The following is a 26,808-nucleotide window of genomic DNA, read 5'->3' on the forward strand; positions in this document are numbered from 1 at the left end:
TCGACTCTTTTCTATGTGTTTATTTCCCTCATTTGTTGACCTTTCTATCATTATTTCCCTTCAGTGATCTCAGATTTTTTGGTAACTTCAGATTTTTAATTTGTCGTTATATACTTATATTATACAATCTTTTAAGAAATATTATTATATATTATTATTATTGAAATATCATTATTTTAGTATTATAATTTATTTACAATATACTAGTGTAATATGATATATATCCAATACAAATAATATATCAATTATTATATTTATCACTAAAATAAAAATAAAAATTAGATTAATTATACTTCATAATTAAAAATTAATAATTATCTATATAAATATGACAAAAAATACTTTATTACAACAATTATAAAAATGGAAAACTATAAATACATGATGTTTTAGTTAGTTAAAATATTTTATATTTTATAATAATTTTATTAAAATAAAACTAAAAACTAAAGGAAAGTACTAAGCCAGTATGTGATACTTATTACTATTTATAATTGTTTTAACTTCAATAATAAAAAAATGACATGAATACCATACAAGTACTTCTCTTATAAAAAAAATTAAGATGAATATGAAATGAAAAGTAATTAGAACATAGAGAATGATACCAAAAACAATCAAATATCAATAAGAAAAGGTTTGATGTAAAATATCAACTAGAATTCCACTATTTGGGTCACATTAGTGAATGTTAGACATGATTCGATGAAATATGTCCTTGGTACATATTTACGAAAAGTGTAACGTGCAGATTGTAGCCATGATTCTAGAAATCCTCAACATCTTTAGAGAAGATGAAGGTAATAAGAAAGGAGTCTCCATTTTCATTGATAGTATTATTAACAGGAAATGTCATCATCCTCTGTGGACAAAAATTATGAAAGATATGTTCAAGATGGAAAATCAATTACCACATTGGGTTTTGAAGAAAATTAGGGGGTCAAATGATGATTTGTGGTTTGTGTCAAATGTCCATCATAAAAAGCTTATCCCTGATCAAATTAGTAGAAGGGAAGAATCACGAATATGTGAAAGATTCTCACATGTTGCAATTGCTTCATGACTACATTGTTGATAGGCAAGTCCCCACCCTCGACAATATCTAGTCAGAGAATAACATATCTTTCTATTGGTTTGTGAATATTCTTTACAAGATTAAATAATTGATCATGCACACAACTAGACTAGAAAATATTGTTTGGAAAATTAAAGAATTAGTCTTTCACACAACTGTGTCTAGAAGAACTTGTACAAAATGGGTATTTATCCTCCTTTTATCTCTTTTAGTTCATTTCTTTTCATATTGGCGATCATTTTTTTCATTTTGCACTATATCATTAGGAAGCGCATATTTGACACACTATACTTTCTTACCAACTGCCTATCTCGTAGAGATGAGTGGATAGAAGAATATGTTCCATCTATAGGGGAGCTAAGAAGGGGAGGAATGAAATTCAAGAAAGTAAAGTTTGGAATTAGTCACATTAAATTTGAGAAGAGAAATTCCACATTATATTTACCTGAGTTCAAACTAGATGATAGATTAGAGGTGATACTCAAAAATTTGATTGTCCTAGAAATATGCTCCAAGGAAGAAAATTATGAATCTATTGAAAGTTTGTTTGGTGGTGGCATGAATCCTTCGTCTTTGTTAATTTCTATAAAGAATTAAATTGTTTCCTCTACCAACAATAGTAAAGAAAACCAAAACTACCAAGAAATTATGAGTACACCAACTACCCCTACCCACAAGAAAAATGAAAAAGAGTCTTAGAAGACCAATGAGGATGAGGAAGAGCTAAGAGTTCAAGATGTTAGGTTGGTCAATTATGATGAATCCCTTGACCATGGTGTGTACATTTCTCTTTTTCATGTTGAAAGAAAGGGTGTCAAAAGCCTTTCAGAGAAAAGGGATAAAGAATTCTAGGAAAAGAAAGAAATGAGAAAGGCGAGAATCTCGATGCTCAAAATTGTGGATGATAATGAGCTCAATGTAAAACTAAAGATGACATCAGAGGCCTAGCTATTGATCCTCTTCACAGGGTGTTGGAAATTGCCCAAGCCATATCATTGTATTCGCTTAGGATGGAAAAATAGACCTTCCATTCTATCAAAGTAGTAAACTTAAAGTGCAAGGCTTTTGAGGGGAGAATTGATGAAATGGAGTTCGAGACAAGGTAGAAGGAAAGTGTTACGAAGTAGGGGAATTGTAATGTCCCCTTTCTAGCATTCATAGCATGATGTTGTCGTTAGCCTATTTCCCCACAGTCCCGTAGGCTAACTAGGACATTGAAGGGGCTTAGAGGCCATTTGGCCTAGACAGTTTCAGTTGCAGGTCTTTTTGAGGGGTTCTGAAGCAACTTTGGGCATACTTACTATTTATAGTAAGTCATCTTGGACATGGCCGGACATTCAGTCATAGTGGTATGTCGATGGTAATTGTTTAAAATCGATAGGAAGACTTATTTATCATTGATAAGATTTGTTATGCATTGATAAAGCCATTTTATAAAGTTAAATTTAAATATTTAACTTTATTAATGCATAGACTATAGTTTGTGGGAAATATTTAAATTAAAAGAGTTCCCTTTATTTTTATAACACATTGGAGACATAAGATACATAAAGGGAGTTATGTTTTATCCCACATTGAGAAAACGAAGGATTGAGCTCTTGTGAGAACACTATAAAAGAAATGGAAGAGCTTTTTTTTTGTATGCTTGGATGAAGATTAATGTTATGTTGCTGGATATCTAATTATCGGGCTTGGAGGACGGAATCCCTCTTTGCTAGCATTTTCTTCGCTGTTGGAAGACACAGTCAGGAGGATCAAGGGTGTTTTCACTTCAGGAAACACACTGGGTTTCATTTGGGGCGTTTGCATAAAGAAATTTACAAGGGTTTGAGGTGCAGATCTGAAGTTAGTTATTGCTATAGTGCCGCATGAATAGTATTTTTCTACAATCGGCATGAACATTATTTTGCTACAGTACGGCGTGAACAGTGTTGGTATCAAGTTTACTTGTTTTTCCGGCTGATTAGAAGTTTGGAGGGCTGGCCGACTACATCTGCAAAATACTATGGCAACTAATTCCAGGTTTCTTCTGTCAAATTTTGATATTTTGCATAATAATTGTTGAATACAAGTCTGAATAGTTGTTGTAGCCTTTAAGGCAGCTGTAAGTGCACATCTACATTTAACAATCACCCTTTATTGGCAGATTGAAAGAGTTTCCAATTTTTTCATATACTATTGAATGTGTGCCAAGTGTTTGTGAAAATGTTATGATGTGTATTATGCATTTTAATGTCACTTCATAGTTGTTCGTAAATCTACTCATTGGAAAGCAATTTATTGAGGAAATCAGCTTTATGAGTTTGCATACAAAGTGTTTGACAATATTCCTTAAGTTAAATTTCTGCAAGTCAAAGTTCAAATCAGGGGAGGATATTACAGTGGTATCAGAGCTATAAGTCCTGCCATCCTGTGGAGTTCTTATAGGAAATTTGGAACTGGCAGATAGAGGGGAAAGTGTTTGATGAAATGTCAAAACACTAAAATTAGAGCATTTATGTTTGAGCATGCGACAGGGGCCTTATAATTTTCACAATACCAGAGCAAGACAAAGTAGGAGTTCAGACCTGCAAAGCAAACAGTCTAGTTCATCCGTACAGGGGGGTATAGAATCCAGTCATACAGACACAACAGAGGTATTCTTTGATCAAGATAGCAATATGGGTGACCGAGATGACATGAATACAAGATTAGGTGGAGGCAGGATTGCCGGTCCAGAGCCTGGAGAGGAAAGATTCTTACAGTTATTAGAGACCTTGGTACAAGGTTAGCGAGTAGCAGAACAAAGGGCACAGGAACAGAATCAGAGATTGGATCTTATGATGCAAATGATGGCTCATCAAATGGGGTTGAATGCTAACATGGGTGGAGGAAATAATTAGAATGGTAACAATCAGAATGGAAATGATCAGGATGAGACACATAATGGAGATGAACAAGTTGGGAACAATTTCGGTCATGCACCCCAGCGAGCTAGGACAGTGAGTTGAAGGCCCATGATTCCTACATTTCCTCCTAGAGCTCCAGAGCATCTCGTACCAAAGCCCCAGATTACTGATATACAAGACCAGTTGAGGAGAGATTGGGAAGCTGGAGGGTCAGATTTTACTACTGCAATTACCTTTAGGGAGTATATGGATGTGCGGATGAAACATATGCCACGTGGACATGACAGGAACTAGAGCTCTGAGCTACGAAAGAAAGTAGGGAGACTTGAGTTACCATATTATGATGGCTCAAGAAAATCTACAGCAAGAGCTTGGGTTCAAAAGCTTGACACATACTTTTAATTGAACCCTATGCCCGAGGAAGAAGCTATTAAGTATGCAAAAATTCATCTGGATGGGTTAGCACACGAGTGGTGGCATCATGGTATGGTCACTATGGGACATGCACACATTACCTCATATGTGGAGTTTACAGAGAGGCTGATTGAATGTTTTGATAGGAAGGATCCAGAACTCCATTTCAAGGAGTTAGCTTAGCTTAAACAATGGGGATCATTGGAAACATACATTTCAGAGTTTCAGAAACTTGCAGTGTTAGTAACAGATGTATCTGAATAGAGGATACTAGTTCTATTTATGGATGGGTTAGCTGATCCGTTGAGAGGGTGGATTAAAGCTCTCAACCCTCCCACTTTGCAGGAAGCCATTAAGAAAGCTCGTGACATGGATTCCTCTTCATCTTCAAAAAATAAATTCTAGGCACAGAGTTTCCCTTCAAGGAAAGATAAGGACAGGAAACCTTTTCATAAAGAGGTTCAGCCAACTAAGGAGGAAAGTAAGAGGTTGGACAATAAGACACTTAATGATCTTAGGAAGAAGAAGCTTTGTTTTCATTGCAGGGAGCCTTGGGATTTGTCACATAAGTGTCCATTGAAAGCAAAAGCTAAGCAGATGGAGTACTTTTCAGCCGAAGAGTCAGTAGATGGAGATTCAGAGCAGTCATCTGAATCAGATGGAGATGATGATAGTTCTTCACAGGAGGAAGCACGCGGTGATAGAATGATAGCTTAGTTGTCAAGTATACAGGAGGCCATCACTTTTAGAGTTAGGGGAACCTTGGATGGACATAGAGTTGTGGCACTCATTGATACAGGAGCGACACATAACTTCATTGATGAGAAGTTTGTGACACACAGAGGGCTACATACAGAGGAGCATAGGGGATTTAAGGTGATGGTTGCCGATGGCTTCAAAATTGAATGTACCAAGAAAATCTCCAACTTGTAGCTTTGTTTGGAAGATTATGACATGACAGGAGATTTCTTTGTGGTCAACATTGGTGATCAGGATATGGTGCTTGGGATGAACTGGATGAAGTCTCTGGTAGAGTTTACATTTAACCTTGAGAAAATGGAAATGAGGTTTGAGGCAAATGGTAAGAAGATAGTGCTCAGAGGTTTGTTAGATGGGAGACTTCGAGTGGTCACTCAAGCGGATGCAGAGTTTCTTTAGACATGATCAGGTGTAGTGGGCAGCAGAGTTTAGAGTAATGCCTGAGATGACAGAGCACCATAAACAAGAGTATCCACCTGATGTACAAAAAAAATAACCAAACATACTAAGGTGTTTTGTGAGATACCTCTAGGGATACCCTTGGATAGGGGAATCGAGCATGTTATTGAATTAGAGGAAGGGGCTAAGCCAGTTATCATCACACCTTACCACCATTCGAAGAGATGTAAGGATGAAATAGAAAAGGCAATTAAGGAGTTGATTGACATGGGGCACATACGGCCAAGAAAAAGTCCTTTCGCTTCTTCAGTAGTATTGGTGAAGAAGAAGGATGGTACAATGAGGATGTGCATTGATTATAGGGAACTAAACAAGAAGACAATCAAGAACCGATGCCCTATCCCGTGTATCGATGAGCTTATTGATGAATTGCATGGTGCATGCTACTTCTCCAAGATTGATTTGAGATCCGGCTACCATCAAATACGGGTTAGAGAGGAGGATGTGGAGAAGACAACTTTTAGATGCCACTATGGACATTTTTAGTTCTTAGTCATGCCCTTTGGGTTGACAAATGCCCCTGCCACTTTCCAGTCCTATATGAATAGAGTGTTCACAGATCAGTTGAGGAAGTTTGTGTTGATATTTTTTGATGATATACTGATATACAACCGTACTTGGGAGGAACATTTGAAGCATATTGATATAGTGCTCAGTATTCTAGAGAGGGAGTCATTATATGCCAAGATGAGTAAATGTGAGTTTGGGATGACAGAGTTGCTCTATCTAGGGCATATTATTAGTGCAGGAAGTGTTCGAGTTGACCCAGACAAGATCAAGGCCATTCTGGATTGGCCACCACTGAGGAACACTTCACAACTCAAGGGATTTCTCGGGCTTGTTATACTGCAGATTTGTGAAGGGATTTTCACAGATAGCAGCACCACTTACAGATTTGACACGGAAAGATAGTTTCAAGTGGTCAGAGAGGGCTCAGGATTGTTTTGACAGGTTTAAGGAGCTGATGAGTACATGTCCTGTTTTAGCCATTCCAGATTTCACCAGGCCTTTTGAGCTGCAGTGTGATGCCTCGGGAGAGGGCATAGGAGTTGTTCTCATGCAAGACAAACATCCCATCGCATATGAGAGTAGAAAATTACGAGGTGTGGAGAGAACCTATAGCATCTACAACAAAGAGATGCTAGCAATCATGCACGCGCTAGCTAAGTTCAGGCAGTACTTAGTGGGAAGCTGATTCACAGTAAAAACAGATCATAATAGCTTGAAAAATTTTCTTGGACAGAAGGACCTTAATGACAGGCAACAGAAATGGGTGAGTAAATTATAGGCCTATGATTTTGACATAGCCTATGTCAAAGGGAAGAAAAATATTGTTGCAGATGATTTATCTAGAAGGCCTCATTTGCTTGCTATTGGGATAGTCATGGATGATTGGAGAAAGATAATCTTGGCAGAATATGCTAAGGATAGTTGGGCATCCAGCATTATTGAGGGAGCTATTCAAGATAGTCGATACACTGTCGTAAATGATCTGATCATCTACAAGGAAAGGATTTATTTAGTACCCAGGTCTGCTATGAAGTAGAAGATTTTGAGGGCATTTCATGATTCACCAATGGCAGGACATCCCAAATTCTTTAAGACATATCGGCAGGTGAGAGAGCACTTCACTTGGAAAGGACTCAAATCAGAGGTGCTTTAGTTTGTTAGGGAATGCCCTATGTGTCAGGAGAACAAATAAGAACATTCTTTTCTGGGTGGTTTACTACAGCCCCTACCCATACCAGAGAAGAAGTGGGATAGCATTTCCATGGATTTTATCATAGGCCTCCCCAAGGCACAGGGTCGAGATTGTATCTTTTTTGTGGTAGACAGATTGACAAAATTTGCACATTTCTTTACAATTTCGTCTACATATTCAGCAGCACAAACAGCAGAACTATTTTTTCGAGAGGTATTTAGACTACATGGGATACCATGGAGCATAGTCAATGACAGAGACAACAGATTTATGAGCCACTTTTGGCAGGAGTTGTTCAAGTTATGTGGAACAGAGCTCACTCCGAGTACCAGCTACCACCCCCAAATTGATGGGCAGACAGAGATAGTGAACAAATGGGTTGAGGGGTACCTTCGAAACTACATTGCAGGAGAGCATATGGCTTGGGTGAAGTGGCTACATCTAGGGGAGTACTGCTATAATACCTCTTTCCATATGTCTATTCAAATGTCCCCTTTTATGGTACTGTACAGGTATGATGCTCCTAATTTTTTGGATTTGTTATTTGGGGATAACAGGGTGCCTAAGGCCAAGGATACTTTGCAGGAGCGTTAGGACATTATGTGATCCTTGAAGGAAAATTTGCAAAAGGCACAAAATTAGCACAGGGTTGAGAGGTCTTTTGAGGTGGGAGATATGGTGTACCTCATGTTACAGCCGTATAGATAGTCCTCTCTCAAGAAGAGTGGAGCAGAGAAATTGAAACCACACTACTATGGACCATTCAAAGTAACCAGGAGAGTGGGCGAAGTAGCTTATGAGTTGGAGTTGCCTGTAGACAGTAAAGTGCATAATGTGTTCCATGTGTCACGCCTTAAGAAGGCATTGGGTCACAATGTGGTGCCTTTAGTAGTATTGCCACCTCTTGATGATGAGGGAAAGCTTATCTTGGTTCTCGAGGCCATACTTGACTCCAAGGAGAGGGTGCTTTGTAGGAGGACTATCAGGGAGTATCTAGTGAAGTGGAGGAACCTACCTGTTGAGTATGCTACTTGGGAAAACGAGTAGATATTGCAGCATCCAGAGCTGAAATTGCTTGAGGACAAGGAATTTTGGGAAGGCCCGACTGTAATGTCCCCTTTCCAGCATTCATAGCATGATGTTGTCGTTAGCCTATTTCCCCACAGTCCCGTAGGCTAACTAGGACATTAAAGGGGCTTAGAGGCCATTTGGCCTAGACAGTTTCAATTGCAGGTCTTTCTGAGGGGTTCTGAGGCAACTTTGGGCATACTTACTATTTATAGTAAGTCATCTTGGACATGGCCGGACATTCAGTCACAATGGTATGTCGATGGTAATTGTTTAAAATCGATAGGAAGACTTATTTATCATTGATAAGATTTGTTATGCATTGATAAAGCCATTTTATAAAGTTAAATTTAAATATTTAACTTTATTAATGTATAGACTATAGTTTGTGGGAAATATTTAAATTAAAAGAGTTCCCTTTATTTTTATTACACATTGGAGACATAAGGTACATAAAGGGAGTTATGTTTTATGCCACATTGAGAAAACGAAGGATTGAGCTCTTGTGAGAACACTATAAAAGAAATGGAAGAGCTTTTTTTTTGTATGCTTGGATGAAGATTAATGTTATGTTGCTGGATATCTGATTATCGGGCTTGGAGGATGGAATCCCTCTTTGCTAGCATTCTCTTTGCTGTTGGAAGACACAGTCAGGAGGATCAAGGGTGTTTTCACTTCAGGAAACACACTGGGTTTCATTTGGGGCATTTGCATAAAGAAATTTACAAGGGTTTGAGGTGAAGATATGAAGGTAGTTATTGCTATAGTGCCGCATGAACAGTATTTTGCTACAGTTGGCATGAACAGTATTTTGCTACAGTACGGCGTGAACAGTGTTGGTATCAAGTTTACTTGTTTTTTTGGCTGATTAGAAGTTTGGAGGGCTGGCCGACTACATCTGCAAAATACTACAGCAACTAATTCCAGGGTTCTTCTATCAAATTTTGATATTTTGCATAATAATTGTTGAATACAAGTCTGAATAGTTGTTGCAGCCTTTAAGGCAGCTGTAAGTGCACATCTACATTTAAAAATCACCCTTTATTGGCAGATTGAAAGAGTTTCCAGATTTTTCATATATTATTGAATGTATGCCAAGTGTTTGTGAAAATGTTATGATGTGTATTATGCATTTTAATATCACTTCATAGTTGTTCGTAAATCTACTCATTGGAAAGCAATTTATTGAGGAAATCAGCTTTATGAGTTTGCATACAAAGTGTTTGACAATATTCCTTAAGTTAAATTTTTGCAAGTCAAAGTTCAAATCAGGGGAGGATATTACAGGAATGAGGAGGTTAATGAAGAGTTCAAAAAGAAAATTGACAAAATGGAAAATTGCACTAAGGAAGTACTCTCTAAATTCCATGGATTGCTAGACTCTTCAATGGACTACCTAAAAAAGGTCTTGAACATAACTAATCAGGGCAAGGAGGTCAAACTATTGTTAGATCTAGAGGAACTAGATAAGGATGAGGAAGAAGTAGGACCACAAAAATGTGCTCGCTCCAATACAAAAAAAGAAACAAAAGTGGGTGATGCAGGAGCATCTTGCATGGAAAAAAAAAAAAAAAAAATTGAAAAAAAAAAAATTGGAAAAAAAAAAAAAAAAAAAATTTGTGGAGAAGAGAAAAAGTGACGAAAATTAGAGAAATTATAAAAAAACAAAAAAAGGGAAAAAGGAGAAAAAAAAGGAAAAGGTGATTTCTATTTTCGAGGTGCATAGGTGGCATAATAGAAAAAAATAAATAAATAAATGGTTGTCATTCCATTTATCGAGGTGAGTGGGTAGAATTGTAGAAAGTTATGAATATTGTAGAAAGTTTTGGAAGTTGTAGAAGGTTGTGGAGGAATTCTAGAAGGTTGTGGATAAGTCATGCATGGGGTGGTAAGTGCCTATTTAAGCAAGGCATATGAGCATTTCTAAATCAAGCTCAAGGGGAAGCTCGAGGAGTAGAAGCTCAAGGAGTAGCTTGAGAAGGAGAAGCTTGAGAAGTAGAAGCTTTGGAAGGAAAAACTTGAATGTGTGAAAGTTAGAAGGTGTGAAAGAGAACGAGGAGAAAGTGAAGAGTGAGTTTTCCTAACACTGTGGACAGAGCGCCGAATGTGAGGCAGTTTACAGTAGGATTTTGATGGAGTTGTGAGTGTAGACAGAGCGCCGAATGTGAGGCAGTTTACACTTGGATCTTGGATAAAGTTGGAGAAGAGCTAGTGACTGCAATTTAGAAACAAGGAGGTTGCTTGGTGGTTTGCGAGCACAAGTTGAGATCTCAGAGGTTTCTACCAGAGTGTGGATCTGGGCTAGCTTGGGTTTGGATTGGATCTTAAGAGATCTTGTTGCATTCTTTGTCATGAGTTGGTAAGGGTGGTGTGGCCCTTCATCAGTGGTATCAGAGCAGGAGATCCTGAGTGTACAAGAAGATCACTAAAGTGTGAGGCAGTTTGTACCAGGACCTTGGTTGGGTGAAGTTTATCAAAGTGGGAGTTCCTGAGCGTGTAGAAAGATCGCCGAAGCTGAGGCAGTTTGCACCAGGACCTTGGGAGGACATGCAGATGGATTGATGGATGCAGAGATGGAAGACTGAACTTGTTGAGGCATGATCGTAGAGAGCTTGTGGATTGCAAATCCATGGTCCTAGACTTGTGATGTGGTTCCTGATTGTTTGTGCGAGGTGCCAAGTTGTGATCTGACTTGCAAACAATTTGGTTGTCACAAGGAGTGTAGGAAGGATTTGTTGCAGAGGGTTTACGAAGATCTTGGAAGATGGCTCCAATAGGATTGGACCCTAAGATGATTGCGAAAATCCATGATATAGTGGAGAGGAATTTTTCTAAGATGATTTCTCTGTTGGATGATAGATTGGCTGATCAATTTAAGGAAGTTCATGAGAGAAGATGGCATCGCAAGGTTGAGATGGAAGAGGTTGGTTTTGCTGATCAATTTGTGGAGTCTGATGCAGAACCTACAGAGCAACTAAAGGTTGTTGCTAAAGATATTCCTAATGTTATTGATGTTGGGATGGAGATTGGTTTTCATGATCAATTGGTTGAGTCTGACATGGAGACTATAGAGCACTTGGTCATGGATGATCTAGTTGTTGGAGGTGAGTTATGTATTGCATAGCATCTTGTTGTGAGCAATGAGGTTGCTGGTGTTGAGAGTTTGGCATGTGTTGATGGAAATGTACATGTGGATGCTGATGTGGAGTTTGTTATTGCTGGTATGGATGCACTAGTTGTTGATGTGAATGGGAGTTCAGCAATGAAGAATTATGTTTAGTTTGTTCCTGGGAGTGAGCATGCTAATTGGATGGTTGAGATTCTGGTGTTTGATAGAGTAATGCAGATGTGGAAGATTTGCATGGTGGTTTTGTTGTCCCTATTGAGGTGGAAGCCTTTGGTGAAGATGAAGATGGTGGTAGATCTTTCTTTTGTGGAGTCAAAGTGTGGGACACACTTTTCTATCTACCGGGGGAGTCTGATGCAGGAGCATCTTGCATGGAAAAAAAAAAATTTGAAAAAAATAAAAAAAAAGTGGAACAATAAAAAAAAATTGTGGAGGAGAGAGAAAATGATGAAAATTAGAGGAGAAATTATAAAAAAATAAAAAAAGGTAAAAAGGAGAAAAAAAAGGAAAAGGTGATTTCTATTTTCGAGGTGCATAGGTGGCATAATAGAAAAAAATAAAAAAATAAATGGTTGTCATTCCATTTATCGAGGCGAGTGGGTAGAATTCTAGAAAGTTATGAATATTGTAGAAAGTTTTGGAAGTTGTAGAAGGTTGTGGAGGAATTCTAGAAGGTTGTGGATAAGTCATGCATGGGGTGGTAAGTGCCTATTTAAGCAAGGCATATGAGCATTTCTAAATCAAGCTCAAGGAGAAGCTCAAGGAGTAGAAGCTCAAGGAGTAGCTTGAGAAGGAGAAGCTTGAGAAGTAGAAGCTTGGGAAGTAGAAGCTTTGGAAGGAAAAGCTTGAATGTGTGAAAGTTGGAAGGTGTGAAAGAGAACGAGGAGAAAGTGAAGAGTGAGTTTTCCTGAGACTGTGGACAGAACACCGAATGTGAGGCAGTTTACAGTAGGATTGTGATGGAGTTGTGAGTGTAGACAGAGCATCGAATGTGAGGTAGTTTACACTTGGATCTTGGATAAAGTTGGAGAAGAGCTAGTGACTGCGATTTAGAAACAAGGAGGTTGCTTGGTGATTTGCAAGCACAAGTTGAGATCTCAAAGGTTTCTACCAGAGTGTGGATCTGGGCTAGCTTAGGTTTGGATTGGATCTTGAGAGATCTTGTTGCATTCTTTGTCATGAGCTGGTAAGGGTGGTGTGGCCCTTTGTCAGTAATATCAGAGTCGTACCATCTTCAGTGGTATCAAAGCCATACTCTATCAGTGGTGGATCTGGATCTGGACTAGAGTGTTGCATTCTTGGTTGTGAGTTGGTAAGGGTGGTGTGGCCCTTCATTAGTGGTATCAGAGAAGTACTTCATCAAGTGGTATTAGAGTGTACCTTCATTAGTGGTATTAGAGCGTATCTACATTAGTGGGATGCTCAGATTGATCCACTTCACATCTTGAAGGTTATGGAGTAGGTAAAAGATATTCCTAGTGTGAGCTGAAGAAAGAAGTTCAAGATTTGGCTTAGGTTGTCTTTCCTTGTGGTGTTCTTTTTTGGTCTTGGTTCTCTTGGTAGGCTTTTTGTTTGTTTGTTTTTTGTTGTTATTTTTGGTGTTGGCTTAAGCCAAGTGTAGCTAGAAATGGTAGTGGTTGTGTCTACTAGTCTTAATATTGTTTTGCTTAAGGACTTAATACTTTTTTATCGTATGTAAAACTTATGGGGTTTTGGGTACCCTGTTAAAAACCTATTTTAGCCTTAATAGAAAACATTTAGTAATGATCTATTCAATAAATAACTTTTTAATTTCCATTGATACACCTTATGATTATTTGTGTCCATACCCTCTTACATAGCTTCCACTTTTGCATAGGTTGTGAGGATGTAGACTCTATCTTGGTGTATGCTTTCCAATCATATTACCTAATGAAATATTATAAATCCTTTAAAATAAATGAAAATACATTTTGTTCATATCCTACAATAATAGCATTATGTTAGCATACATTTCTTTGATGGATTGTATGAAATAGACATGCCTTGTCTATGATACCATAATTTTGCATATATTTTTATAGAGAATTTCTTAATGTGATATCTAAAAGAATATTTTTCTTTGATTCATGCCTCTATCGTTTCATCACATTTTACACAAGATGGGAATTTTTAGATGAATAAAAATTATCTAGTCAGATGTATTCATGCGAACAAATCTCAGAAAAAAAAGAAATCATTTTCAAAATTAAACTTTAGGGAGAGTTATGTTGAATTGAATGGAAGTAGTGATGACTAAAATGGAGGACACAGTAATTTGAGTGGGTCCCACCCGCCACTCTAAGTGGTCAAAGCTTCGAGTGTGTTGGTTAAGTTTAACCTTTTTTTTTACCATGCTAGTGTCTTTGATTAGCCATGTGTGTCGACATTTTCTTATTGATAGCCAATTATTACTAGTAAAGTGTCATTAACATCATCTACGCTAGCATTGATACCACGATTCTACATCATCATCTGACCTCTGATCATTCTTGACTAGAAATTATTATATATGAAGATTATTTTTAATTTTAAATATTGTATGTTTTAAAAAACTATTATTATACATATCTAGTTTTTTTGAGACACATAAATAATAATTATTACAATATTATTTAACTAGGAAATATGTTATATATTTTACTAATTAAAAGGAATTAAATTTTTTTGTTTATTTATTGAGATAAATACTTTATGTACTAATAATTAAATATAAATGATTCAAAGTTAAAAATTTCTTATTACTATCTATGAAAATATTTACTATATTGTTCCTAAGAAAATTATTTAAAAATTCTAACTTTTGATTTAAATATACCAAGATTTTAAGATTCTTACAACAATTTACAACAATTTTAATTTCAATACAAAACAAAACATTATAAGATGAATATGATGCAAGTACATCCTCTCATTTGAATTTTTTTAAATGATGAATATGAAATGAAAATTAATTAGAACATAGAGATCAAGAGATCTTTCACGAATGCTACCAAAATCAATCAAATATTAATAAGAAAAAGAGTGATATAAAACACCAACTAAAATTCCACTATTCAAATCACATTGTACAATATTTGATGTAAAATGTCCCAGCTGCAAATTTACATAAGTGTAAGGTGCACATTGTAGCCATAAAGCTTGGAGTGCGTATACACCACCCCGAGCTATTTTCAAAGAAGAATCTGGTAGTAAATTCAATCTATTTTCTTTAGTGACCACCGACATGTAGCTTGGTAGCATGTGAACTAGCCCCAAGCTTCAAATTTAATAAGTTTTGTTGTAGTTTTAGACTATCTTCTTTAATGAGAATTTGTGTAAAATTCTCTCCCCATGAGCATCTTGTTTTGCTATGAAAATACCAAGCATTCATTTTGTCTTTAATGTGCATTTGTACAAAATCCTATCCTCACAAGCATCTTGTTTCAGTAAGTAATACTAAGAAAGAATTCATTTTGGGCATCAAGGTTCCACATTTATGAGCATCATTTTAGGATTAGGAAATCATAAAACAAGCATTCGTTTATTGTTAAGAGTCTTGAAAGGACATTTCCAACAAGAATGATTAAAGATATACTTGCAAGATGGCCTGGCGACATGAAGGAAAGTTTTGATGAGGACTCGTGGGTTGTTGAAGTAGAATCAATTTTAGAGGGTGAAATGATACCAAAAAAATTTAGGCATTGGCTCATTTAGACCATCTCTATTAGGCTTATTCAAGTTAGGCTTGACATGATGCCCTTCTTGGTTATTTGGGATATAACTTCCTCCTCAACTCTTCATGCTCTTCCTTGTGATGCTTATGACCACACCCCAATCCTCCTAGATTGGAAGGATAGACCCTAGAAGAGGCCATGAACTTTTTTCTACGAGATAATGTGGCATTTTGACCTAGACTTTAGTAACTATATGTGGTATTGGTGGGATATTAAGGTGGAAGGTATGACAATGTTTAGATTGGAAAAGAAACTTGAAAGTGTTAGAAGAAAGCTCATTGGATGGTACAAGTCCTCATTTGGGAACATCATCAAATAGAAGGAGATCATTGAAGATAAGATTCATCTAAATAGTTTATGCTTGAGCATCTTGGGTCTTTAAGAAACCTTGCATCAACTAAAAATATTTCATGTTTTCTGTGTCATCTAATGTTCATGAAGTAGTCATTGCTGATTTTGTTTTCATGTTGTGTGCAATTTTCATTATCTAAAGGACCTCTCCTATTTTAATGTTCCTTATTTCTTGACTTCTATGCTATTTTTTGTGTTCCTCATTTCCTTATGTTTTCATCTAGAAAAGCATGTTATTCTGATAGGCATGGTTTCCTCTCATTATGTGGCATCTTGCATAGTTAGGAGTCAACTCCTAACACATGTGTGGACCTACCTTTTAGTTTGCATAATTTTATATTGTTCTTTGTGTGGATTTTGATTTACTCTTCCAAGTCTAGACCAATATTGTAATTAAATTGTTGACTAGCTAACTTTTGGCTTAACTAGCCATAAAAGAAGCTTTGTTAGATGCAGGAAAGATGATTCTTAGAGGATGTGAGATGAGGCTCTGAAATTGTAAATTATTATTTTGTATAAGGATGCAACCTAGAAGGCCTTAGATTCAGGCATGTCATGGTTTTGTTTTATGTGAAGTAAAATAATTACACCTACAACTATGTTGCATCTAGCCTTGTGTTCTCTATGGTTCATTAAGTTATGTATAGAATTCATGTGCATCTATGAGCATGGGAGTGTTGGAATGTTTTAGTTGAGTTTATTCTAAATTTTTTTGCATTTTTTCATGAGTTTTGTTGTTATCTTGCATCAGGTGGCATTAGAGCAAGTTCTTTCTTAAGGCTTGGACCATGGAGAACTTTGTTGAATTTGGTTGTAGGATGGCAGATTTGAAATCTCACATATAACTTGCAGAAGGTTATAGTCTTGAAGGAACTATTGTCAAGATGGTTCGTGGTAGAGAAAATGCTAATAACTCTATTATGGACATGTTGAGGTTGATTGCAACAAGACTTCAAGCTATGAAGAAAACACAAAGACAAGGTGTACATTTTGAAGATGTTAGTGATGATGAAGAGGCGACACTAAATCCTAATCTTGAACCTAAGGTTGACAAAGATGAGGAAAGACTCCTACAATTTTTGTCTAGGGTGAATGCTAGACTTTTTGTTGAAGTTGGTTGTTATGATGTAAGACTTAAGACTAGTGTTGTATTAGATTGGATGACTAAGATGGATAAATACTTTGAGTATGAAGTTACTCTTGATAATAAGAAGGTTAAGATAGCAGTCACAAATTTTAAGAATCATGCTTCACTTTGGTGGGATAATTTGCAAATGGAGAGATAGACAAAGGGAAAGGAAAAGGTCAAGACATGGATGAAGATGATTGGAATGATGAAAAATAAATTTCTTCCTACAGATCACCAAGTTAATTTGTTGAGGAAAATGTAAAATTTGAGGCAAAAGGACATGAGTGTGAAGGAATATACTAAGAAAATCTACATATTGGATAACAGATCTAGATATGTGGATGATGAATTGAGAAAGTGGCTAGATACTAGAATGGTTTGAGGACATCAATTCAAGATGTGATCAACTATTTTAAGATGGATAGTGTAGAAGAAGCATATCAGTATGCTTTGAATATTGAAGAGAGATTGGGAAAGAGACATGATCAGAGACAAAGAGGAAGAGGTGGAAAATTTTAGAGAAGCAGAGGAAGAATGTATGGAGACAGTAGCACATATAATAGCACAATACAAGATAAAGCAAACTCAGAATGGAATGAAGACCTGATAGTAAAAGAGGTAATTATAGTAGAGGTAGCTACACTAGTTATTCTAGGAATAATAATAGTGGAAAAAGAGAATAAAGATCTTGGTTTAAGGGTACTTGTTACAAATGTGGTGAAGGACATAGAGCCTTTGAATATACTAACTCTAGAAATAAGACTAGAGGTAATAGTAGAAGCACTTTGGCTTGTGAAGAAATTATTGAAATACCTAATGAACCCAAAAAGGGTGAGAATAAAGATCTTGGTTTAAGGGTACTTGTTACAAATGTGGTGAAGGACATAGAGCCTTTGAATATACTAACTCTGGAAATAAGACTAGAGGTAATAGTAGAAGCACTTTGGCTTGTGAAGAAATTATTGAAATACCTAATGAACCCAAAAAGGGTGAGAAACTGATGCTAAGAAGGATATTGTGGAATGAAGAAGTTTATGGAGAAGCTATTTTGAGAAGAAGTTTGTTCAAAATCAAATGTAAGATAGTTGGAAAAAATTGCAAGGTAATTATTGATAGTGGAAGTTCTGATAATTTGGCATTTAAAGAGTTGGTTAATTAACAAGTTGAAGTTAGAGAGATTGAGACATCCTAAGCCTTATCATGTTGCTTGGATCTAGAAAAAGCATACATTACTTGTAAGTGAGAAATTCCTTGTTAAATTCAAAATTAGGAATTATCATGATGAAGTCATGTGTGATATTATGCCTATGGATTATTGTCATATTATTTTGGGTAGACATTGGCAGTATGATTGACAAGCTTTAAATAATGGAAGATTGACTTGATATATTATTTGGGTAGATGGAAAGAAAAACATATTGTTGCCTTTGCTATAAAAACTTGAAGAGAGTTATTGTACCACAGTTAGAGTATGTTTGGTTGAAGGTAATCAATTTTCTAGAGATATGAAAGAACATAATGTTTGTTTTTCTTTGATTCCCATAAAGACTAAGAAACAAGATGAGTTAGAACATGAACCTAAGATTGAATCCTTGTTAGAGAAGTTCCAAGACATTATTTCTAATAATGTACCAAATGGTTTACCACCTATGAAAAAAATAAGTTATTGTACAAATTTGATACCTAGATCTAGTTTTCCTAATAAAGCACCACATAGATTGACACCTAATAAAAATGTTGAATTGAATAGAAAATTGTAGGAGTTCCTTGAGAAGGGTTTGATTAGAGAAAGTTTGTTTCCTCGTGTAGTACCTATTGTGTTACCACCTAAAAAGAATGAAGGATGGAGAATGTGTATTGATTCTAGAGCTATAAACAAGATAAAAGAAAAATATAGATTTCATTTTCCTAGGATGGATGACATAATGGACAATTTAAGTGGAGCAAAGTATTTTACCAAGATTTATTTGAATATTAGCTATCATCATATCAAAATTAGAGAAGGAGATGAATGTAAAACTTATTTTAAGACTAATGAGGGATTGTATGAATGGTTGGTTATGCATTTTGGTCCACTAGTACATTTTGGCAAATATGTGACCACATGACCAAAAATGTTCGTCACACTACTCAATTTTTTACTCATGTGACTAAAACTGATCACATTCTACAATTTTATTATGGTTTGTAACTATACGAGACTAAATAAGTGACTAAATTAGTCATCAGGTATAATTACATGATCAATAAAATAAAAATTACTAAATAAACTACCAAATGAATGAATAAATTGATGATTGAATAATCAGTCACTAATAGTTAGTCACCTAAATAAAAATAACTAAATAAATGACTAAATTAGTTATTATCACTCCTTGGTCCTCTCAAAGTTTTTGTTTTTAGCATTCGTTAGTCTATCTTGGGGTGCTCCATAGGCTAATGCACATGATTAGGGAAACTTTTCAAGATTTTATTAATGAAATAAAAATTAATTCTATGTCATGCAAGACATTTAATTGATTATCAAAATTAACTTGTTAATATACTTATAAGAAGAAGAAAAATGCATGCTCTTTTATATTGCACAATATTTTAAATGCTAGGTGAAGGGAGTCAAATATGATGAATGGAAATAAAATAAACTTATTAGGTGTTTGTTAAAATATTTAGATATAAAATAATGTAAAAAATAAAATAAAATAATTATTAGTGGTGATGATATATTTTTTGATGAAGATATTGATTAGAAAAGAGTACACTTTGATAATAGAATATTATGCAAGGTATTTGAAATAATTACATTATTTAACCACTATTATATTTACATCATGACTTCTATATAAATTAATTATATGTACTAATACAATCAACCAATACAATCATTAGAAGAAAAAGAACTCACCCATCATATTTTTTCCTTCCATAATATATTTTTAATAACATTTAAATTTTTATTTAAGTGAATGATAAAAATTACTTACCAAATTAATTCCCATTTTGAATTGAAAAAATATGAAATAACACCCGTGATGTATTAGTGAATAAAAAAAAATGAAATAACACCCACATGGCATTAGTGAGGTACTGGTGCAGGACAGTAATAAATCCCCAATTTGAAGCTCTTAGTTCACTACAATAAAATTTTGCATATTGACACAATGGAAATCTATTACAAACCTAGATTTTACTGGTGGGCATCATTTCCTTTTTTGTCAGGCATAATTTTGATAATATATGAATATTTGCAGCTTCTAAATAATACTCTTTATTTTTCTCCATGTTTCCTTATGCATTTGAGAACTAAAATATGAAGCTCTCTATATTCATTTTGGGAGGCATATGGAACCTTTTATGAGATGATATCCATCTCTCTGAACACGCCTCTATTTTCTTATGATATCAACATTGTGTGCCATTTAATGAAATTTTGTGTGGCCTTAATTAGAATAATGTATCAAGGAAAATTTATGAGTTAGTGATTAGGAACTTGTGTTCTTTCTACTCAAACTCTCTAGGGTTTTTAATTTTTTGTAATTTCATTCTTCACAAGCTAAAACAAATTGTAAGCCCTCAAGTAACGTTTTATATATTTAACTCAACAAGATATTTCATTGTTTCTTTATGTAAAAGATTTCAACATCAAATTCATATGTTTCATCCCAAATTCGGTGTCAAATAAATAATTAACCCCTGAGTCTATTTCTAGCATATTTTCCAATATTCCAATCAACCTACAAATATCCTTTAATTTTGAAGTTGACTTCCTTCTGACAAAAATCCATTATTCAGAAGCTAAAACAAACTATAAGCCTAGAAATTCTTGATAAGATTTTGAATTTTCCCATTTGCCATATTGAATCCCACCCCATTCTATTTCTTCCCTCTATGTAACTACTTACCCTATTCTTGAAGTCTCCTCTTTTTGTCTAAATTCATCCTCTACTCATATAAGATAAATTTGAAAGAATATTTCACCTATTATGTTTTGAATGCAAAATTACAAGTTTAGGACATTGGTATTTAATTTTTTGATAAACCAAATTTTCTCATTTTCTTGGGGAGGGAGGAGAGCTGATGACAAGTTTTTTTATTGCTAGTAGGATCTTTTTTATTTATATTTATTTTTTGATTGACACTATGTCTCGTTGCCTCTTCTAAATTTATTTATTATATGAATTCTTAAATTTTAGTCCATTTCCATCATTGCAACTTGATTCATATATCTAACTGTTAGTCACATTGTTTACCTAATGATGTAATTTGTTGAAATCTGGTTGAAAAGATCATTATTGAAGAAGTGAAGAAGGGAGATTGTTGATAAAGAATGTTTTGAATCATTGTTTTGTCACCAATGTCAAACCCGCTATTTGCTGGAATGACAATTGCTTATAAAATCCAAGTACTATCACTTAGTTGATTGATGAAGAGGATTTAATCAATAAGATGTAACAAAATCACCTAAGGGAAAGGTTGAGTTATGGTTTTACAATGAAGTAAAAAGATTAGTTAAGACAATGGTAAAATGATGTATTGACAATATACTTGAAGATGAAGAGGTGTGCCACACTTAGAAACTTTAGAAGAATAAGTTGTAACAAAGTTGTCTGCAAAGCTTGACTAAAATCATTAGTGAGTGCTGAGCAAGTTAGTTCATGCCAAGTAGATTATTAGTAAGTGCAAAGAAAATGAAAAATATAGTGTGTGCCAAGTGAAAAAAAAAGGACCTAAGTGAAACAAAAGGTGTCAAGCAAGTTTAGGTGATAAGCTAGATAGAAATGTAGTAGGTGTCAAGCATTAGCAAAACTTAGTTGATGCCAAGTGAATCCGTAGTAGGTGTTGAGTAACATAGTATGTGTTGAGCATCAGAAAGTCACTAGTGTTGAGCTACTGCATTATTTGAAAAGTCAAAGATTCACTAGATCTGAGTCGAAAAGTTTGTTACCTTGAAGTTTTTGAACCAGATGGAAGATAAGGATGCTGAGTTGGTGGCACATAATTCTAGGTGAACTATTTTTAGGTGAATATAGAATGATTCTACATGATGGTTCTAGAAGAAATAAGATAAGTGGTAGATACATCATATCCTACCTAATCCATTCGAACCCTAAAATAAGAGCGAGAAGAATAGAGTGAGAAAAAGATTCTAGACTTCTATTTAAGGAGTTATAGGTCAAGAAGCAAGAGTGGTTGGTCAGAGAGAGTATGTGATTTTGAGGAGAAGGCATTGAGAAGGAAGAGAGTACAGAGACTCTACTTCAATAGGTGACCATAGAGGTGATTACATTGGCACAATGAGCATGGAGACTCAAGGAGACAAAGCTTGAAAGGAGGACAAGCTATCAAAGCTAGAGAGACTAAAAGCCAAGCAAGTTTGTGAACTAAATTGTGATCTAAAATCTGCAAGTTATGTTGTCAGTTGTATTAGGTCAAAAGCCCTTATTGTTACTCTCTAGAAATTGTATCAATTAGGGAAAAATCCTATGGACTTAGGCTGGTTTAATAGCCATGTTGTAAATCCTTTAACAGGGTGACATTCCAAGTGAATATTCTAAAGTCCTTTAACTAGGCTCACTTCTAATAGGGTGGTTGAAATCCCTTAATCAGGTCACATTTAACAATGTGTTTTGTAGCCTTTAACAGGGCAGACCTTTCACAGTGCATCACTTTAGAAGAGTAAAAAATGAGTAGCATGTTACTGGTGGTTTTTTCCAAATTGGGTTTCCACGTAAATCACTGTGTTATGTGTTCATCTTTCATGTCTTATTCATGCATGTTGATTTTATAGTAATTTTCTAAGATGAATGTTTAGCTTGAATGCATGGTTATTTTATTGGGCTCACTATACTTAGTGAAAAGGTTTTATTTGGGCAATTGGACCTTGTATAACTGATTCACAACCCCTCTTAGTTATTCTAAAGCATTTCTAACAATTGGTATCAGACCGAGCTGCTGATTTGGTTTAAAGGTACTAGAAGCAAAAATATCAAGATGCCCAAGAGAGAAGTTCCCAAGCTCAATAGAGATAACTTTTTTGTATGGCAAAGTTTAATGAAGGTGGATCTTGGATCAATAAGTGATCTTGCACAAACCTCAATTGAAGTGGAACATGTTGATCCATCTGGTGCCCCTACTACTGAAAATACGAAGAAAAAGAAGGAACACAATTAGGCAATGCTGGAGATTGCCTCTGCCCTCAACTATGTTGAATTTGATGACATCAAGGGATGTAACTCTACATTAACAATTTGGAAAGCCTTGTTAGATATTTATGGAGGAGATCAAAATGTCCAAAGAGAAAAAAGAGAAACCCTAAGAGGAAAATTTAACGACATGAGAATGGAGGAAGGAGAGAATATTGCTCAATATGCCTCTAGAATAAAGGAAGTAGTAAGTTCAATAAGAAGTTTGAGTGGTCAATTAGATGATGATACTATTAATAGCAAATTCTTAAGAACTTTTCTCCCCATCTATGCTATTAGAGTATCAGTCATCCAAGAGTTAAGATGTGTACTAGGAAACAATCTAAATTTTGAAGGTATAGTGGGAAGACTTACTACATTTGAGTTATCCAACTTTGATAACTACAAACTTGAGAATATTGAATCTGCTTCCAAGGCCAAGCTATTGTTGAAAGATACTAAAGAAGTGAAATTCAAAGAAGTGAAGAAAGGCAAATATGCATCTAGTGACAACAACACAAATGAAGATGTGGAACAATTGGAAGCATTGTTGGCTAGAAGATTTCATAGAGGCAAAGGTAAATTCAAAGGTAAGTTGCCTATCATTTATTTTAATTGAAATGAAGTAGGACATATTACTGCAAGGTTCACATAGAAAAAGAACTACAGAGAAGGAAACAAGCATAAGAGCAGAAGAGAAGATGATAACAGAGATTACAAAGACAAAGGCAAAAAGTGCTACATTGTTGAAGAAGAGGATTCTGATAAAAATAATGATGAGGTAGTCTATGTAGCCATGAAGGATCGGTCAGATGAAGATGAGCCAAAAACACTAGTAACTTGTGTAAACAAGAATGATAGGTGGATCATAAATAGTGGGTGCTCACATCACATGATAGGAGACAAGAGTAAGTTTGTTACTTTTACTTAGTATGATGGAAATAGTGTTAGATTTGGAAATGATGCTCCATGTCAAATCAAAGCAAAAGGTTCCATTAAGCTTATAGAGAAAATTTCATGTGATAATTCATATTATGTTGAACGATTGAACTACAATTTGCTAAGTGTGTTAGAGTTAGGCAATGTAGGATGCAAAGTGGAATTTGGAAATAAAACTGCCAAAATCTATGACATTGATGGAAATCTAATACGAAAAGGAGACCAAACTAGAAGTAATCTATTTTACCTAGATATGAAAGATGTTACCTATTTTATTGTAAGATTTGATGATGTGTGACTATGGAATAAAAGGCTAAGTCATATCAACTTTGATAATCTGATTAACATTAGCAAAATGAAGAAAGTCAGAGGTTTACCCAAACTAAAGAAGCCTAACAATACAATGTAGAAACAATTTTAGCTAGGAAAGATGACCAAGTCAAGTTTCAAAAGAAAAACCTATACTTCCAAAGAAGTACTAGAGTTAGTCCATACTAATTTATGTGGCCCAATAGAAGTGCAAAGCTACAAAGGAGATAGATATATAATCTTGTTTTTTGATGATTACTCTAGGATGATGATTGTCATGTTCTTAAAGAAAAAATATGATTCATTTAAAATGTTTAAGTGGTATGTGGCTAGGGTTGAGAAAGAAACTAGGAAGAGTCTGAAGTGTTTGAGATCAAACAAAGGAGGAGAGTTCACATCAAATGAGTTTGAGACATTTTACAATTACAAAGTAATTAAGAGACAAACATCAACACCTAGAACTCCCCCACAAAATGGAATTGCTGAGAGAAGAAGCAGATCAATGATAGACTGTGCTAGAACATTAATGATGGAAAAGAATGTTGCTCTAAAGTGCTAGAACTTCTTTCTTGACCAATCTCTAATCTTCAGCTTGATCTTGAATCACAAAATAGCTTTTCAAAACTTCACATATATTTCTTTCACAAAAAGTTCACATATCACAATATATCACTTGCTTGCACAACTTACACATGGACACTTGAATTTGCAAGATTTCCTTTGCATAAATACCATGCCTTTACAAAAATTGCTTCTAGGTTGGCTAAGGCCATAATATACTTTTCAACTTAGAGTAAACATCTAGGATATTAGCCCTAATTGGTCAAGTAATTATTTTGTAAGAAAAATAATTCTTTCCATTTAATTCTATTGTCATGTTTCACTAGTAAAATATGAATAAATCTTTTCTGTATAGTCCATACTAACTTCTAAAATTATCTATGTCATCATTAACATGTATAATATCTCCCTCTAACTTCACTAGTCATAATATGACGTCAATAACAAGTTACATACAAAATAATACACTATTGTAAACCAAATTCATACTTAGACAATTTTCTAAGTACCAAAAGCTAAGTATCTTTATTTCCAAGGTTTCCCACAAGTATGTACATCATGTCTTTCCATAATAGACAACAACTACATATCTTCATTATCTAATTATCAACAAAAACATGTAATTTTCTTTATTTTAAAAGTAAATTATTTGATATGTTACTATATAAAATTATAGAAAGTCAATGCTTGACTTGTTATTGTTTAATACACCTGCTAACAAAATCCATAACCTATAAATGAATAATAGTTGCTTCTTGGTGATAAACCATATCCACCTCCTCATGGGATATCAAACCATCAAGTCTGGTCTAAAGACACTTCTTGAAGTCCTTGAAATTCAATCAAAGTACTAGTTAAGTGTAAAGGAACATTATCTTCAATTGCAGTTGGAGTGGTAAGAACCGTATGCTAAAAAAAGGTAATTTTTTAACTTCTTACATAAATATACTTAAAGTTGAAATATTTAAGCATGAGAAATAATAGAAAGGTTAGTTTTGGGAATTAAGCATGTGAAATGTATGTGTTGCATGTATGCACATGAGCGCACATGCATGCGCACACACACACACACAATATTGGTCAAGTGTAAAGGAACATTATCTTCAATTGTAGTTGCACTGGTAAGAATTATATGCTAAAAAAAAAGAAATTTTTTTACTTCTTACATAAATATACTTAATTTTTATATATTTAAGCATGAGAAATAATAGAAAGGTTAGGTTTGGGAATTAAGCATGAGAAATTCATGTGTTTCATGCGCACATGCGTGTGCGTGCGTGCATGCACACACACACACACATGCACAAGCACAGACACCAAAATAAAGGGGAAGTAGTATGTAGAGAAATACTAAAGTATGCAACTAGATTGTAGAGATTATTTATATTTATTTTAATACATATTTATTATCCTAGGAATGTTTTCAGCCACTTTCTTTTTTATGCTAGATCTGAAAAATGATTCCCCTTATATTTTTCTTTCAGATATTCATGTAGAATTTTGGCAAGTGGGCTAATGTTCTAAAGGTAAGGATAGTGCACCATTTACTGTTATTTTTATGAAATCACAAACTTGTGATACAAAGGGCTATCACTACTCACATGCATCAAGATTTGACCATTTGTGGAATAATACTTATTCAACTCTATGATTACTTTCCAGTCATTATCCTTTATGATAGCTACTGCTCTCTATGTGGTTTTTTCACTACTTTTCACATCAATGTCTTCTTCCTTGGACTTAATCTGATGAATGAATCAATTTTTTTTACACGCTTCTCTTCTATTTAAGGAAGTCACTAGTACCTTCTCTTTTTCCATTCATTATAGCCTGAAAGTTTCTAGTTCACTTTTATTTCTAAGTTTATTTTCTCTTCCTCAAGGAATTAATACAATGATTCCTTATAGGTTACTATATTGAGATATAAAATATTTCTTTCACATCATATATCATGGATTTGAGCTTCTAAGCTCATATCACTCTCTATCTTCAATACATCTCTTCTTCTCCTTGCACATCTTTAATCACTTTCTAACAATCATAAAATGATTACCTATGACAACCATATTCTCCTTTGTATTAGCCATATATTTATGGAAATTTGCACTAATAGT

The 26,808-nt window shown here is 34.8% G+C and overlaps 1 pseudogene; it reads left to right on the forward strand.

The window, feature by feature from the left end:
• Positions 1-1,255: 1,255 nt before the first annotated feature.
• Positions 1,256-26,808, forward strand: part of LOC149549872 (putative UPF0481 protein At3g02645) — a 215,499-nt pseudogene continuing 189,946 nt past the window's right edge.

This window comes from Cupressus sempervirens, chromosome 7, assembly GCF_028749045.1.
Source record: "Cupressus sempervirens isolate cs-2001-9-10 chromosome 7, ASM2874904v1, whole genome shotgun sequence".
Lineage (NCBI taxonomy): Eukaryota > Viridiplantae > Streptophyta > Pinopsida > Cupressales > Cupressaceae > Cupressus > Cupressus sempervirens.